Genomic DNA, 15,727 nt, shown 5'->3' on the forward strand with positions numbered 1-15,727 from the left:
CCACCTCACTCTTCCCCTTGCCCTCTCTCCCCTCTCTTTCTCCTCTGTCTATAACTCTTTTTCTTTTCTCCCCTATCTCTCTCTTTCCCCCCTCTCTCTATTTCCCCCTCTCCCCCTCTCTTTTACCACCCCTCTCTCTTCCCCTTCTCTCTCCCATTCTCTCCTCCATCGCCACCCACTCTCTCTCTTCCCTCTTTCTTCCCTCTCACCCCTCTCTCTCCCCTTCCTCTCCCCTCTCTCTCTCCCCCCCTCCCTCTCTTTCTCCCTCTCCATTCACTCCTCCCCTGTCTCTCCTCTCTCTCTCCTCTCCCCCCCTCTCTCTCCCCACTGTCTCCCTGTCTCCTTCCTCTCTATCCACCTCCCATTGAGAGTCTGTCCCTTCGGCACAGAGACTCTCGCGGCAGCAGCAGCGGTGCAACACTTCCGACGCCTCCGCGGCCCGGGACACTCACACTGTCCGGAGCGCTCCATGGCCAGAGCTGCAGTGAGCAACACGCCGGCCTCGGCAAACACTCGTCCGTCCCGGCTCCCCGCATCTGTTCCGGCCGCTGGTTCTGCTCCCATCCCTCCCGCAGCCTCTGCTCTCCAACACCCGTGGACCATGCTGTTTATCCGAGTTTTGAAATTTTCGTTGATCACAAAATTTCTCACCACTGAGCGTGAGAAATTTCTGATGAGCGTGAGGGCGTGAGAGTTTGCTTGAGGGCGTGAGTCTCACGCTCAAAGCGTGAGAGTTGGCAGCCCTGATAAAATGCCTGTGGATGCAGCGACTGACCAAAGCACTTTGGGTTCTCTCAAAGATTTTCCCCGTATATACTGTGAAGGCCTTGAATAAACCGACTTGTTTGTGAAAAATAACCATCATTGCTCCCGAAGATTTCCTTTGTGTGCTGCCCACCCAGGTCAAACAATTACCTAGAATATTGAGTCTTCAGCATCAAGCAAAAGTTCATGGAAACAATTGATTACCTCCACATCCGTCCCAAAACACACAAGTAATTGCCATGACTATAAAGCATCAGTGTTCCTTATGGCAAGGCATTTCAAAGGCAATTCCACAGTACGACCACGCAGCTTGTTATGATGACAGATTTTCTTTTTCTCTTTTTGTCCATTGTTTTAATAACATGGGTCGAATCATGGATACATTTCTCAAATACTTTGTTAAATTTGGCATGGACTTCTCAAAGAGAGACTTGTTTTGTGGAAACGAAAAGGAAGATGCTGGAAGCAGGAATAACCATGAAAGATAGTTTAGAATATCTTTACATAGGCATATTTTAAAACACCTCTTCCCCACTATCTGGTGAACATGCAGACTAAGCACAACATTAGTATTCCAGTAAAAAGAATCAACATCATCTTTTTATGGAGGAAATTCCATTAGTAGGCACAGTTCTTCTACTATGCATCACACCTGATCATCAGTTGAAAAGAACAAAAGGAAAAAAATGGGTTATTCCACATTGCTGGTTTATACACCTACACGATGAAAATCTCAATATGTTAAAAGTCCAAGATCTTAAGTTAAATTGTTTATTTTGACACAAATAAACATTTTAAAAAATGAACAGAAATTGTTGAGAACATAATTCAGTCTTATCACATGATCAATTGAAAAAGCACAAGGAAATTTTCACGACAACCTGACCCCCAAGTGTGTGGACTGGCACACTTCCGAATTCCCATTACTTATTGATCAATATTTTTAAATAACTAATAATCTAATAAGTGTTCATTAGAACAAAATGTTCCACTGCCTTGCACTTTGTTTCTAAAATAGATGTTCATCAAATTGTTTTTTCCTAAAGCTTCAATGATAATGTTATCTCTTCTCTGCTCAGTAAATGATACCAACATCATTACAACAGAAACACCCTATAACTTCTGTGTTCCCTTCCAATGTGTCACTTTTCCAAATGTAAACTACACTCAGTCAACATACAGCAAATTGCGATTAATTTAAATTCAAGCAATAATTCACAAGTAGTGATTCGAACGTCTTACCATGTAATTAATCATGCAAGCACTCGAGGATGCAATAGCCAGGAGTTTCTGATAGATTTTCCAGTACTATTATTACAAAATTAACCAACTTGTCTTTTTTTTTTAATCAAATTATATTTAGGGGCAAATTAGCCGAGAAATTGAATTTCACACATTTTCAATGTGTTCAAATGAGAGCTACTTTCTGCTCAGATCCAAATTAAGTGTCATTGGGTTTTTTTAAACCTTAAATTAGGATACCATGCTTTAAGAAATTTCAATGTGGTTTGCTCGCACTTACAAGTAGCTAACTTGTGCAATTACACTTGCCAAGTTCATCACTCTTGGCTCATTCATACTTTGCTCATCAAGCAGCAGGTCAGTCCCAACAACGTGAACTCTCAACACATCATCATGGAGAGGCAGAGAAATTAAGAAATGTTATAATAACATACAAAAAGGAGATCAAGTTTCATTCTTTGTAACATTTATTATATTTAAGCCTGCTGAGTTGACATTTGCAAGCACAATTGTGACTGAGATCAAAATGGCATCTGGCAAAGAGCAAAGCGGTATCACAAGATAATTTCTAATAGCACCATGACTTCATTGGCTTTGAGTAGGTCAACTATCAAATACACACATTCAAATATGAAAAAACCAACGCAGCAATGAAGGAAAGTGAAGGGGCTGTCCCACTGCGGCGACCTAATCTGCGAGTTTAGAAGAGTTTGCCCTCGACTCAAACACGCAGCATGGACAACACGTGGACCTAGGAGGTCCTATGAGGTCACTGGAACTCTCCTTTATGCTCGAGGGAAGTTGCCGCATACTCGCGGCCTCAGTTTGATCGCGGAAAAAAATTCAGCATGTTGAAAATATTTCCGCGTAAAAATTGGTCGGCATGGTTCTTATGAACTCGTAGTGCAGTTGAGTGGGGTCGCTATGTAGTTATAGGCAGTCGAGGGCAGCAGTAGGCAATCTCCTTAGTTGACTGGGCATTTTAATTGGCTCATTGGAGCTTTCAGGACCAATGAAAACCGGACAGTAATGTAAAATGCCCGTTAAAGTTTATTATAAGTCGTCTGGCTTCTTAACTGTGTCTCCACACTTTCTCCCCACCACCACCTCCACCCCCACCCCCCCCCCCTCCCCCCCCCCCCCTTCTCAATCATTATGTATTCAAATCAATTTCTTAAATATTTTTGCTCCATGATCACGTTCTGATTTTAAAAAACGATCTTTCAATCGAGCTGGCCTTACCCCCAATTTAAATGTATCACCATTGCAAGCTTCATCCAATAATGACGAGTTAAAGCCGTCTCACGGTGTGAGTCCACCCACGAGTGATCCCGAGTTAAAAACAAATCAAACTCATGGTAATTACGTAGTTAATGTAGCGGGGACGTCGGAACTCGTGGATGTAACTTAGCGACTCGTAACGCTAATGGCAAGTACTCGGGAAACGTGTTAACTCGTGAACATTTTTCAACATGTTGAAAGATTACCACGAATCAAGTTTACTCTTGAAGGAAAATGTTGATACTTTTAAACTCGTTGTAATACCGTAGTAGCCCGTGAGTTTACCGTGGTGACTCGTGAGTAACTCGTGGGTTTGGCCTGAGTTAACACCGGGCGGGACGCGTGAAAAGTGACCATACCGATGGAATTCCCACGTATATCAAGCAGAGAGAAACATGGGTTCTACACGGCTCTGCCCGACTTTTGAGAATGGATTCGGTGGTTTGCACCCACTCTCCCTCCCCCTGAATTTAATCAATTTACAAAAGGTTTGAAGTTCTCCCTGCAGTCCGTTTCTTAAACACCGTTACTCTTTGCGCTTTTTTGACAGCCAAGTACTTTAAATGCCATTTATTGCACTGTAGCAATGATAGGCAACGATTTGATAAAAGGTTAAACCTGTTTTTTTTTGTTTGCACACAGCGGTTAATTACACGACAAGACATCACCATGTCACTTACGCACAACACCGGCCTTGGGAAAAAATACGAGGTACGTTGCCTGTGGCTGAAGTTTGCAAACAAATGAATGGGTTGTCACAATTCATTCATTTATGTGGAGAAGGCATCTGAGCAGAATCTGAGAATCGAGCAGGCGTCCCAGTGAAGCATGCGGCTACATAAGAGACACGGAGAAGATGGTCATCGGGGCAGTTCTGTCCATTGTCATGGGAGGCTTTTATAGTGAAAAAAAACTGCATGACATCATTTAAACCATGTGATGATTTTTCCACACGTCGGTAGTCGTTGTTGACTCAAGAGTAACTCGAGAGAGGTACTTGGTACATCACAGAAATGAGAAGTAAACGGCAAACTTAGACATACACGTGGGAACTCGTTTAAACTCGTGAACGTTAAACTTGGAATCTCGTAGACAACCACGAGTTTGATTTTTTTCTTTCACTTGGGATCACTCGTGGGTGGACTCGCACCGTGAGACAGGGCTATTACAGAACTCAAAACAACAAAAGGAAAGACACATTTTCATTAAAGCCAAGAATTAAAATAGGTATACCTTTAAAAGGTTTAATAGTAAGATTAAACGAGTACTTACCAGTACGAAGTTTGATCTGTATTTTATGAGGAGTTACGATGAGGGATTACGTGAAGAAGCCCGCTCAATGCGCAGGTGCGGCATACTTCGAAGCAGCGGTGTGGAATTACAGATAGACACAATATTTGAAGTAAACATAGTAAAGATCAGTGAGACATCAGTTTATTAGTTTGATCTATATAATGAGGGTGGGAGCGGAGGGCACGTAATCCCTCATCGTAACTCCTCATAAAATACAGATCAAACTTCATACTGGTAAGTACTCGTTTAATCTTACTATTTTACTTCGGAGTCACGTGAGTGACTACGTGAAGATTTCAAAGGTCTGTGATTTCAAACCGTGTAACAGTTTTTATTTTCACTCACTGCCGAAGTTCTTGAGGGAGGAAGTGTTATCGTAATCAACCAATGGATCTGCTTTCTCAAGAAACAGAAAGGTATTTGTTAACAATAACAACATAAATAGCTCCCCTGAGCTTAAATTAAATATTTGCAGTTTGTAATATTCTGTCTGCAATTAAATCAGGCTTATCAACGGTTTACAATAAAAAATGTTCTGAACGTCGTTTCCCTTGACCACCCTGCCGTATTGAGAATGTGGTCAACCGGGATGTCCATTCGTTCAGCCGCTGATATCAATGCTGCCCTAGTGGAATGGGATTTAAATGTATTATTATCTATTCTGGCAGCTTTCAGTACCTGTTTGAGCCACCTTGAAGTGGTTTGGCTCGTTACCCCGTCTTGGGGTTTCGTGTGGTTGACCCATAGGCTTTTCCTCTCCCTCTAAGATTGTAGGTTGTGTCTATATATTGTTGTAGATGGGTCACCACACTCAACCTGGACTCTGGTGGGTAGGCCCGGAATACCACCAGTGAATTGGGCGTTCCTGGTCGCCTAGGTTTTTACCAGACCTAGAATGATGAACGTGATGCGGTCTGGGGTAATCACCATGTTATCCAGTCTAGTTTTATGGAGTGACTGGACTCTGTGAGCGGATACGAGAGCCATAAGCATGAGCGTTTTTAACATAGATTGTGCAAGACTGAGGGATCTAGCTGGTGCCATTCTCTGAGATATGTCAATATCACCCTGATATCCCATACATGGGTTTTTGGGGCTTGTTATTATAATTGCCCTTCATAAGTTTTATCTTCAGTGGATGGGATCCCATGCTCTGCTGTCCTGCTGTTTTTAGATAAGCAGACAGGGCGCTTCGTGCTGTATTTACGGCACTGTAACTCACCTTTTCATCATGGTGTAGATGGTCCAGGAACTCCAATACGTCAGTGGTTGAGTAGTTTTGTATGTTGTCCCTGCGTCCTGGCAGTATTTTTCCCATGTTTGCTCTTGGTGACTGTTCGCAGGGATGCCGACATGGTGGTAATGGTTCATTTGGATAATCCCAGTCCCTGGTAATGTCTATTCAAAACCTACAACCCAGGAGTTTGATGTTTTTATGGCATGGGTGGCTTATGCCTGATACTGGGTGAGTCAGCAAACATGGTCCACTAGGGAAATCCATAGGTGACTCGACCACCATGTCGTGATGAACTGGGAACCATGGCTATGTAGGCTGGTCGGACACCTTCAATATCCCGGAGACAGATTCCATCTGTATTGCGAAGTGCCCGACTGATGAGGCAGAAGGGAGGGAAGCAAAAGCAGAAATCCCCCTATCCAGCGTGTAGGCATCTACCGCTGCTGCCTCTGATTTGGTTCCTAAGTCACATACATAGGTTACTGGTGATTCCGTCTTGTGCAACCAAATTGATATCTGGCGTTCAAATTGCTTAATACCTTTAGCAGATATTTTGGGTTTGACATCCATTCAATGTTATCATAAATTTTCCCCCGTGACGTGGTGTCTCCCACTGTGTTGTAGCTTACCTAGGAGATAGGCAGCCGATAGTTAAAAAATGTCTTTTGACACACCATTGCCAGATCTGTTTGACCAATTTGTTGCACGATAATGATTTTATGCTCCCCATATGGTTAATATAAGCCACCACCATAGTATTATCAATCCGTAACCGTATATGCACGTGCTGCATTTGAAATGCATATGCTTTTAACCCAATAGGCGACCACCAATCCCAAATAGTTGATGCCCGGTGTGTGTAGTAACGATGATTCTGAATTGGTCCATCTGTTACCTGTGCTGGATATGGAGTTAGTTGCTCCCCAGCCTAAAGCACTGGCATCGGTTTTTAATAACCAAGTTAGGATTGGTGATAATAATAGGGCTGAAAACTATGCCAAACATTGTCTGCCCACCACTGTAATTGTGATATAGCTTCAGTGGGTACATTCATGATTTGATTATAGTGACCCGAGCACCTTGGCAAAGTAACAGTCATATGGATAGAATTGATATTAAAGCCCAGATAATCCATGGTAGTTAACGACTTCAATTTTGGTTTATCTGGGTGTAGGATGAACCTCAGTGTTTTAAGGAGCTGTTTCGTAGCTAGAAACTGCTGCCACAGCTAATTCCTTTGTTTTCCCTAATATGAGGATATCATCCAATATATGCCATGATTATGCTTGTTTTCTTAATATTTTCATGGCTATTTTTAGTATTTTTGTAATTAGTTTAGGGCTGAGGTTAGACCATTGGGAATGCTCTATACTCCCATAGTTGCCCCATCCACATAAATTTTTAGGTATCTACAATGATCCTTGTGTATGGGTATAAGATAGTATGCATCTTCCATATCAATGCTTGCCATAAGGTATCCTTTGGAGATCAGATGTCTGGCAGTGACAAAACGTCTCCATCTTAAAGTGTATATACTCAACAGATTTATTTAGTGATATTAGGTCAATGATGATGCTACATTCACCATCTTTTGTAGTTTTGGTGAATATATTCGATACAAATTCCAATGGTTCATGTTTGCTCCCATGATCCCTTTTGTAATGAGCCTTTCTAGTTCAGCTGTGACCTTCTCGCTTCTCTTTCTTAGAGGGAAAAATGCCCTTTGGGCGCATTGCTGAACTGGCGGTAATATGCCCAATTTGAATTCAAGTTTTTATCCACTAATACTGTTGAGTATATATTTGTTATTTGTGACAGCACCCCATGCTTCTTTCAACAAGTGTAAATGCCCCACCCACCCCCCCCCCTCGCAGTTAGTAGAGCACCCTTATTTTGTGTAAACTGGGAGGAACCAGACTACCTACCTCCATGTTTATTGTTTTTTCATGAAGGCTCAGTTTTGTTGGTATGCTGGTGCTGTCGGTGGGGCAGCACATTTTCCCTGGGGTCACGCTCTGGGCCCCTGTCTTAAAAAAAGACCTTTGGGGGTAATAAGCAGCGGTCCCCGGCTTTCACCAGTCCTTGGATGTAGGTGTTGACTGGTGGATGCCGAGGGGTGCTGCCAGCTGGGTGTTGGATGAGATGTCCTGCTCGTTCCAGGGCCTGCCCTCATGAGGCGCACAGGTTTAGCTGCCTCTCTTCCCGCTGCAGCGGTTTGCATAGCCCGGTATATTTGGGGTTGAGGGCAGGTCTTATATGCCACAAATGGCAGTCGAGTATCCCGCATTTGGGAAACATCTTAGGCGTCAGCACACTCGAAGTGCAATGGGATAGCCTCGTCCTGGGAGAACCACCTTGGTGATCATGGCGTCTCGCCTGCCAGGTGAGTATGATCCGAGGAACGAGCAAAGGCGGTGATTTTCGGTGTTAGGAGCTTCAGAACATCGCTGCTTTTATCTCTGGACTGCGAGTCTGCTAACCCAGCTGCCTGCAGATTTAACTCTAGAAAGGCCTTCTCCTGCAGGGCTTTGTTGGAAAGATGGTCGCGTGGAGGAGCCATGTAGTGGCCCACGACACCCAGTAGCTCTTCCTGATCCTGCTCCCCTGGCATACTGCTGTTCTCGTCCGCCTGCCCAGCGGTTAAGCCAGCCCAGCCCTGGCCTCCTTAGCTAGCCTCAAAGAGGGAGCAAAAGCGTGTGCTATACATTGGAGGAGGCATATGCCCTACCTCCGTTGTCGCATCAATCCCTCGACAAGGGAGATGGCTAGTGCAATAGCACTGGGGTAGGAGTGTCAGCTCCCTTGGCATTCAGCCAGTGACCCCTCATTTTCCTGGAGGTTTTTAGCTCCATGACCTCCTCTGGCTTGGGGAGACAGACATACTTGTTTTTGCTGTCTCCAGCCTGTTCCAGTGTTGGAGGAAAGTTGATTCCTGTAGAACCTGTATTTTTGGTAAGATTTTTGTCTTACCTGTATGTAGAGGCTGCCTGCCGTTTTTAGGCGGCATTCTAGCGGTTCCCGGGCGGCGATTCTCCTTGTCAGGAGTCTGCAGGGCTGCTGGTCGGGTTTTCAAATTTCCCTCCGGTCCGCTGCTGTTAACCGAACAGCTGTTCAGCGGACCGGCATCAGCGCAGCTCCCTGTCAGTGGTCCGCAGCGTGTGCGGTCCCGTTTGCGCCTATCCCCCTCCACTGTCGGCTCCTTCGCTGGAGTCGAATGGGGGCCGCTTCCTCTGCTGCTTTGCTCCCCCTGGAGCAAAAAACACAAGGCCCGATTAAGGTAAGTACTTACCTAACGTTCCTTTTTTCAGGCTGGTTTGCGGGAGCGCCCGACTCCCGCTGGGCCGCGTGTGCACAGCTGGACGATAATGCCGCACCTGCGCACTGAGCGGGCTTCTTCACGTAGTCACTCACGTGACTCCGAAGTAAAATTATTAATTCACAAAGAAATGAAACATCATACACTAATTAGTAAAGGTTTCTGTGCACTTTTAAAAGTCATGTTCACATATTGAAAACAAAATAATTTACTGGTGGTGGAAAGCTCTTGTCCATTCCAAGTGGAAAGTAATTAATGGGTTTTTCTAAATGCAAGATTTGAATTTTGATCAAAAAATTAATGAATTCTAAACCCCCGCTTGACTGCTCATTTCATGGCAGAAACTCAGGAAAACTAATTCCAAAATCTAAACGAACTATGTTCCCACATTGCCAATTGTGCTCAAATAGGAAATTCTTGACCGTCACCCAATTGATGCAATGCTGCATTTCTAGCAGAATAATTGTAACATTTTTATTTGTACATGTTTAAATTAAATATGCACAATTTTTATTCACAGTACTCCATTGTTCCAATTCCATTTGCAAGGAATGGGATTGCTTTCTTAGCAGTTTCTCGTAACTTGGAAATATCTTTGATCTACAATGAAAAACCTCCTCATATCTATAACGAACATAATTTCAACGAGGAGCTAACATTAATATTTCAGCTTCCTAGATGAACTAGAATTTTTAAATGTTACACTTTGAAATTTACCAGAAGACATGGATTGAAATAGAAACCATGTTTATGAATTCAATTCCACAAGGCATCCTGCTAATGTGGTACTAATGCAGTCATCAAACAGATTTATGGGAATACTATCACAGTTACACAGTTTGATGTTTATAATGTAAGTAGACAGCAAGATGAGCTATAACCCTCCACAGTGATCAAGGAGAAATTTCAACATGTACTTAAACATTTCTATTTATTTATGTGACGTTGTGTAAATTAAAAAAAAGTCTAGCTAACCTTCAATCTGCACTTGCATTTTGATGAAGGATGGTAATTGAATATAAAGGGGACTATAATTTGTACAAATGTAAAAAACTCTGCTGCATAAACTCTGCTCCATGGGCTTTTCATACCAATCTAACCCGACCAGACCATTGTGATTACATTCCTCAATTTGGTATATCAGCATGTCTAGAATCATGATTTGAGAAGATAAATTTTAGAACTAACATCCTGTGTGGTATATTTTCCTTGCTGAGAAATATCCGGTGGAAAGCAATCACATCTGTCTCTTTTATTAAATTTCACTGACTGCTGGCCCATTCCTTTTAGCCTCCAGGGCAGATATCACGTACATCAGTGTAGAAAATGACTGGAAAAAAAAGGAAAGAGGTGCTCCAAAATATTGTGTGCTGTAGTGTTCAAGAGAGTTGAAGAATGAGCATAGAGTTTGGAACCTCAAGCAGTGCAATAGGAAGACTTTTAAAGAAACTTGGTTCCATGACCTGCATGAATCTGGAACATTGCTCAAACGCAGCCAATCCATCCTTCAGTGTCAAGAGTTACAAGCTTCCTTGTTCAACACTAACAAAGCTAACTTCACATTTATTCCATGTATCTCCACTCCTGGATCAAAAACACAGAATATAAATTGGATTCACGCATAGTGCCATTGGCAATTCTCAGAATCTCATTCAAGTGTTCATTTTTCATTTGAGCACCTCGACAAGGACGTTTGAATTCTAACCCTCTAAAACAGATGACCCGTGTGGGTGAGAAATTAAATGAGATTTTTAGAGAATCTCAAGCTGTAACCCATCTCCTTCCCATCTAGCCATGTGTAGTTTGGGTGGAGATGGGAGAAGGGACAGGTAGTCGACTCACCGCTGGTTGGCAAGTAACAAATTGTAACATGGTGGCAAAATTTATCTTAAACTTCTCTGCAAGTCTGACAGCCTCAGGGAGAATTTTCTAACTTCCTTAGAGGCCAAGCGGAGAAGAACTCATCCCTGCTCCACACTTCATCAGACTGCAAATGTCCTTGGGGGTCAGTACAGGACCTGTCCTCTTATGCAATAATACCTTGAAGTGAGGAGTGGGTACAATAGTAAATGCCAGAAACCAGATGCTGCTCTTTGAGTAGCACTGTTAACTTCACAAGAATGACATTCAATAGTCTACTTCTTCATTGACATGTTAAGCTAATGTACATAGAAACATAGAAAATAGGTGCAGGAGTAGGCCATTTGGCTCTTCGAACCATAATCATATTGATCATAATTCAATATGATCGTCCAAAATCAGTATCTCAATCTGCCTTTTCCCCCCATATCCCTTGATTCCCTCAGCCCTAAGAGCTAAATCTAACTCTCTCTTGAAAACAGCCAATGAATTGGCCTCCGCTGCCTTCTGTGGCAGAGAATTCCACAGATTCACAGCTCTCTGGGTGAAAACGTTTACCCTCATCTCTGTCCTAAATGGCCTACCCCTTATTCTTAAACTGTGACCCCTGGTTCTGAAATCCCCTAACATCGGGAACATTCTTCCTGCATCTACCCTGTCCAATCCTCTAAGAATTTTATATGTTTCTATAAGATCCCCTCTCATCCTAAATTCCAGCGAATACAAGCCCAGTCGACCCATTCTTTCATCATACGTCAGTCCCCGCCATACCTGGAATTAACCTGGTGAACCTACACTCACTCTCTCTCTTAATTTCCTTCCTCAAATTAGGAGACCAAAATTGCACACAATACTCCAGGTGTAGTCTCACTAGGGCCCGGTACAACTGCAGAAGGACCCCCTTGCTCCTAAACTCAAATCCTCTCACAATGAAGGTCTCATTGCACCTCCCCTTTTCCCAATCTGACACCATTCAGATAATAATCTGCCTTCCTGTTCTTGCCACCAAAGTGGATAACCTCACATTTATCACATACTGCATCTACCATGAATCTGCCCACTCACCCAACCTATCCAAGTCATCCTGCAGCCTCATAGCATCCTGCCCATTTCTCACTGCTCACACTGTCACGCAGCTTTGTGTCATCCGCAAACTTTACATTTAATTCCCTCGTCTAAATCATTAATATATATTGTAAACAACTGGGGTCCCAGCACCGAGCCTTGCAGCACCCCATTAGCCATTGCCTGCTATCTTGAAGACCAGTTCATTCCTATTCCTTGCTTCCTGTCTGACAACCAGTTCTCTATCAATGTCAATACCCTACCCACAATACCATGCGCTCTAATTTTGCACACTAGTCTCTTGTGTGGGAACTTGTCAAAGGCTTTTTCAAAGTCCAGATACACCACATCCACTGGCTCTCCCTTATCCATTCTACTTGTTACATCCTTAAAAAAATTCAAAAGATTAGACAAACATGATTTCCCTTTCATAAACCCATGCTGACTTTGACCGATCCCGTCACTACTTTCCAAATGCTCTGCTATAACCTTCTAAACCTTCTGAATTTGTAGTCGGCAGGGCAGTACTCTGCATATCACCAACTTGATAATTAACTCCAGCATTTTCCCCACTGCCGATGTAACGCTAACTGGTCTATAATTCCCCATTTTCTTAAAATGTGGAGTTACATTGGCTCCCGTCCAGTCCACAGAAACTGATCCAGAGTCGAGAGAACATTGAAAGATGATCACCAATGCATCCACGATTTCTAGGGCCACCTCCTTGAGTACTCTGGGATGCAGACCATCAGGCCCTGGGGATTCATCTGCCTTCAGTCCCAGCAGTTTACCTAACACAACTTTCTGACTAATGTGGTTTCCCTTCAGTTCCTTCCTCCCACTAGATCCTTGGCCTCTAGTATTTCTGGGAGATTGTTTGTGTCTCCCTTAGCGAAGACCGAACCAATGTTCTCGCTTAACTGTTCTGCCATTTCTTTATTTCCTATTATAAATTCACCTGTCCCTGACTGTAAGGGATCTACATTCGTCTTCAGAAATCTCTTCCTTTTTACATACCAAAATAATTTTTTACAGTCAGTTTTTATATTCCCCGCAAGCTTTCTTTCATGCTCCTTTCCCCCACTCTTAATTAACCCCTTTGTCCTCCTCTGTTGAGTTCTAAATTTCTCCCAGTCCTCTGGTTTGCTGCTTCTTCTGGCCAATTTATATGCCTCTTCCTTGGCTTTAACAGTATCCTTGACTTCCCTCGTCAGCCACGGTTGAGCCACCTTCCCATTTGAATTTTTTCGCCAGACAGGGATGAATAGATGTTAATTTGGGTCTTTCATAGTGCTTGTCCAAGTTCACTATTTCTTTTCCGCAATATTATAGAAGTGTGACCAAGAGGGTACCAAGAAGGTAGACACAAAATGCTGGAGTAACTCAGCGGGTCAGACAGCATCTCTGGAGAGAAGGAATGTGTGACATTTTGGGTCGAGACCCTTCTTCAGACTGATGATGGTAATGAGACAAATAAGGATTGATCAGATGTGTCTGGGGTGATTGAGATTGTGGATGGGTTTAGTAGGTGGGAATGGTTTGGGAGGATTTTCACATTCAGATGAGAAAGAAAAGTAGATATAAAGGGTGCAATCACCACAAAAGTATAGAATTGCTTAATACACAGTCCTGGACTTGAAATTAGAAATATAATTTGGAATGAAACCAGCAGATGTCCTCGGAGGCAATTGCCCTGAAGCATTCTTAATAAGCAAAAAGATGGTGTGTTTAAATAAGCCAAAGGAAGGAAAGACAGAGCAAGAGTTGACAAGGATGTGAGAGGGAGTGGGGACAAACTAGGCGGGTGACAATAACATAATGAACAAGAGGACCAAAACAATGGAAACAGAAGCAACAATTGTAGTCAATGCATTAGAGAATTAGAAGACAATGCTCTATCTCCAAAAGGCTGTGTGGACTATAAAACTGTTATCGAACTGACAATGTGGAAGGATGCCGAGTTTTTCCAGATAATTTCAAAAGATAGCTTATTTTCAAGCCATTGATTTTTAGACATCTTACCTATTACTTAATTGATCACAAATGTTAAAGCAGGGTGTTTTAAATAATTATTTGGTTCTTGACTTCATGATCCTTCAGTTACACTTAACCACAAAATATGTCAAAAGGAGATAATGCATGTCTCAATATCAAAACAATACTTATTGTCACCCAAATGCGTCATGAAATCCAATGCCAATATGCATCAAATGGAAAGCTTTCCGATAACAGAGGGTGGCACAGAAACCCAGCAGTAGAGTTGCTGCCTTACAGAGCCAAAAGCCCAGGTTCGTTCATGGCCACAGGTGCTGTCTGTACGGGGTTTGTATGTTCTCCTATATTGCAGATACAAGATAAAGTGACCACCAATAATTAAGGCCAATGATTAGAGGGGGAAGATTTAGTTTAGTTGTTAGCTTAGGGATACAGGCCCTTTGGCCCACTGATTCCAAGCTGACCATCGATCATCATTCACTAGCATTATCCTCTACACACTAGCGACAATTTACAATTTTTACATCTGCAAAGCTATACGACTTAGGAATGTGGGAAGAAACTGGTGATTCCGGAGAATACCCCCGTGTCCCAGATGGTGGAGTAAAAATTTTTTTTTCCTCTTGCCACACAAGAGACAATTCAGTCCCAAGAATCCATGCCAGTGCCCGTAACATTTATACCGTGCCCATTTCCTTTCATGCATACGTTTGTGTTCACATGCCCATTAACTCCCCCAATGTTGCTGCTCCCCACTGTACAAAGGGCAATTTAGAGTAACAAATTAACCTACCAGCATGTCTGTGCAAACTACACACACACACACACACCCACACACAGAACCCAAGGTCAAGATCAAGCTTGAATCAGTGGAGCAGAGTATTAACTGCTACACCACCACGCCACCCCTTTTAGATGCGGCAAACTAGCAAAAAGCATTCCATCACATCACCCTGACGAAAGTGTTGCCCTGACTACAAACCAAGCAAGTAGTTATTCCATTCAAGCAAAGGTATTTGTCACTTTATTATGCAATTTATTTTCTCTACAATTGAAGAATACCAGACAATGCTGCTGATAATTCTTAATGCACATTTATGAAGTTTCAGAGATGCATTTGTATAATAAACATCAAATCTGCTTGTCTTAGCCAAGGAGTGATACATTTGGATACCCTGATCATCCATTATACCTGATATTACTTTTTGTATCTGTAATTAATGTAATGTTTTCAGACTGACATGACGAAATTAAATAGCATGGAGTAAATTATATCTAAATCATTTTTTATATTTTTAAACCAGTGAATGTGCAACAAAATTATCAATCTTACATAGAATTATTCAACCTGTGAGAAGAAAATTCATATGAATAATGCTTGGGCAGGATGAATAAAATCCATCACATTTCAGCGGATCCAATTCCGAAAACCATCAACGTACCCTGGAATTGTATCTGTCCACCATCAGTAATAATATTTCCATCAGTTTTGTCATAAATGTTAAACAGTGAGCTTTCAGGTTGTAACATTGGTTTACATAATAATTAAATACCTCCCTTGACAAATTCCAAGCAGTCGTGTGTAGGTAAAAGGTCACAGGAAATTACTAATGTAAAGGAAAGATATCCATGCATCAATATTTTTTCTAATCATGTTGCTGTGTTAGGTTTTT

The 15,727-nt window shown here is 42.5% G+C and overlaps 1 protein-coding gene and 1 pseudogene across 1 annotated transcript in view; both read right to left on the bottom strand.

Moving 5' to 3' along the window:
* Positions 1-15,727, bottom strand: part of lama2 (laminin, alpha 2) — a 323,797-nt gene that overhangs the window by 251,388 nt on the left and 56,682 nt on the right. The gene's annotated exons all lie outside the window — the stretch shown is intronic.
* On the bottom strand, positions 8,058-8,209 carry LOC129697716 (U1 spliceosomal RNA; annotated as a pseudogene).

This window comes from Leucoraja erinacea, chromosome 5, assembly GCF_028641065.1.
Source record: "Leucoraja erinacea ecotype New England chromosome 5, Leri_hhj_1, whole genome shotgun sequence".
Taxonomy (NCBI): Eukaryota; Metazoa; Chordata; class Chondrichthyes; order Rajiformes; family Rajidae; genus Leucoraja; species Leucoraja erinaceus.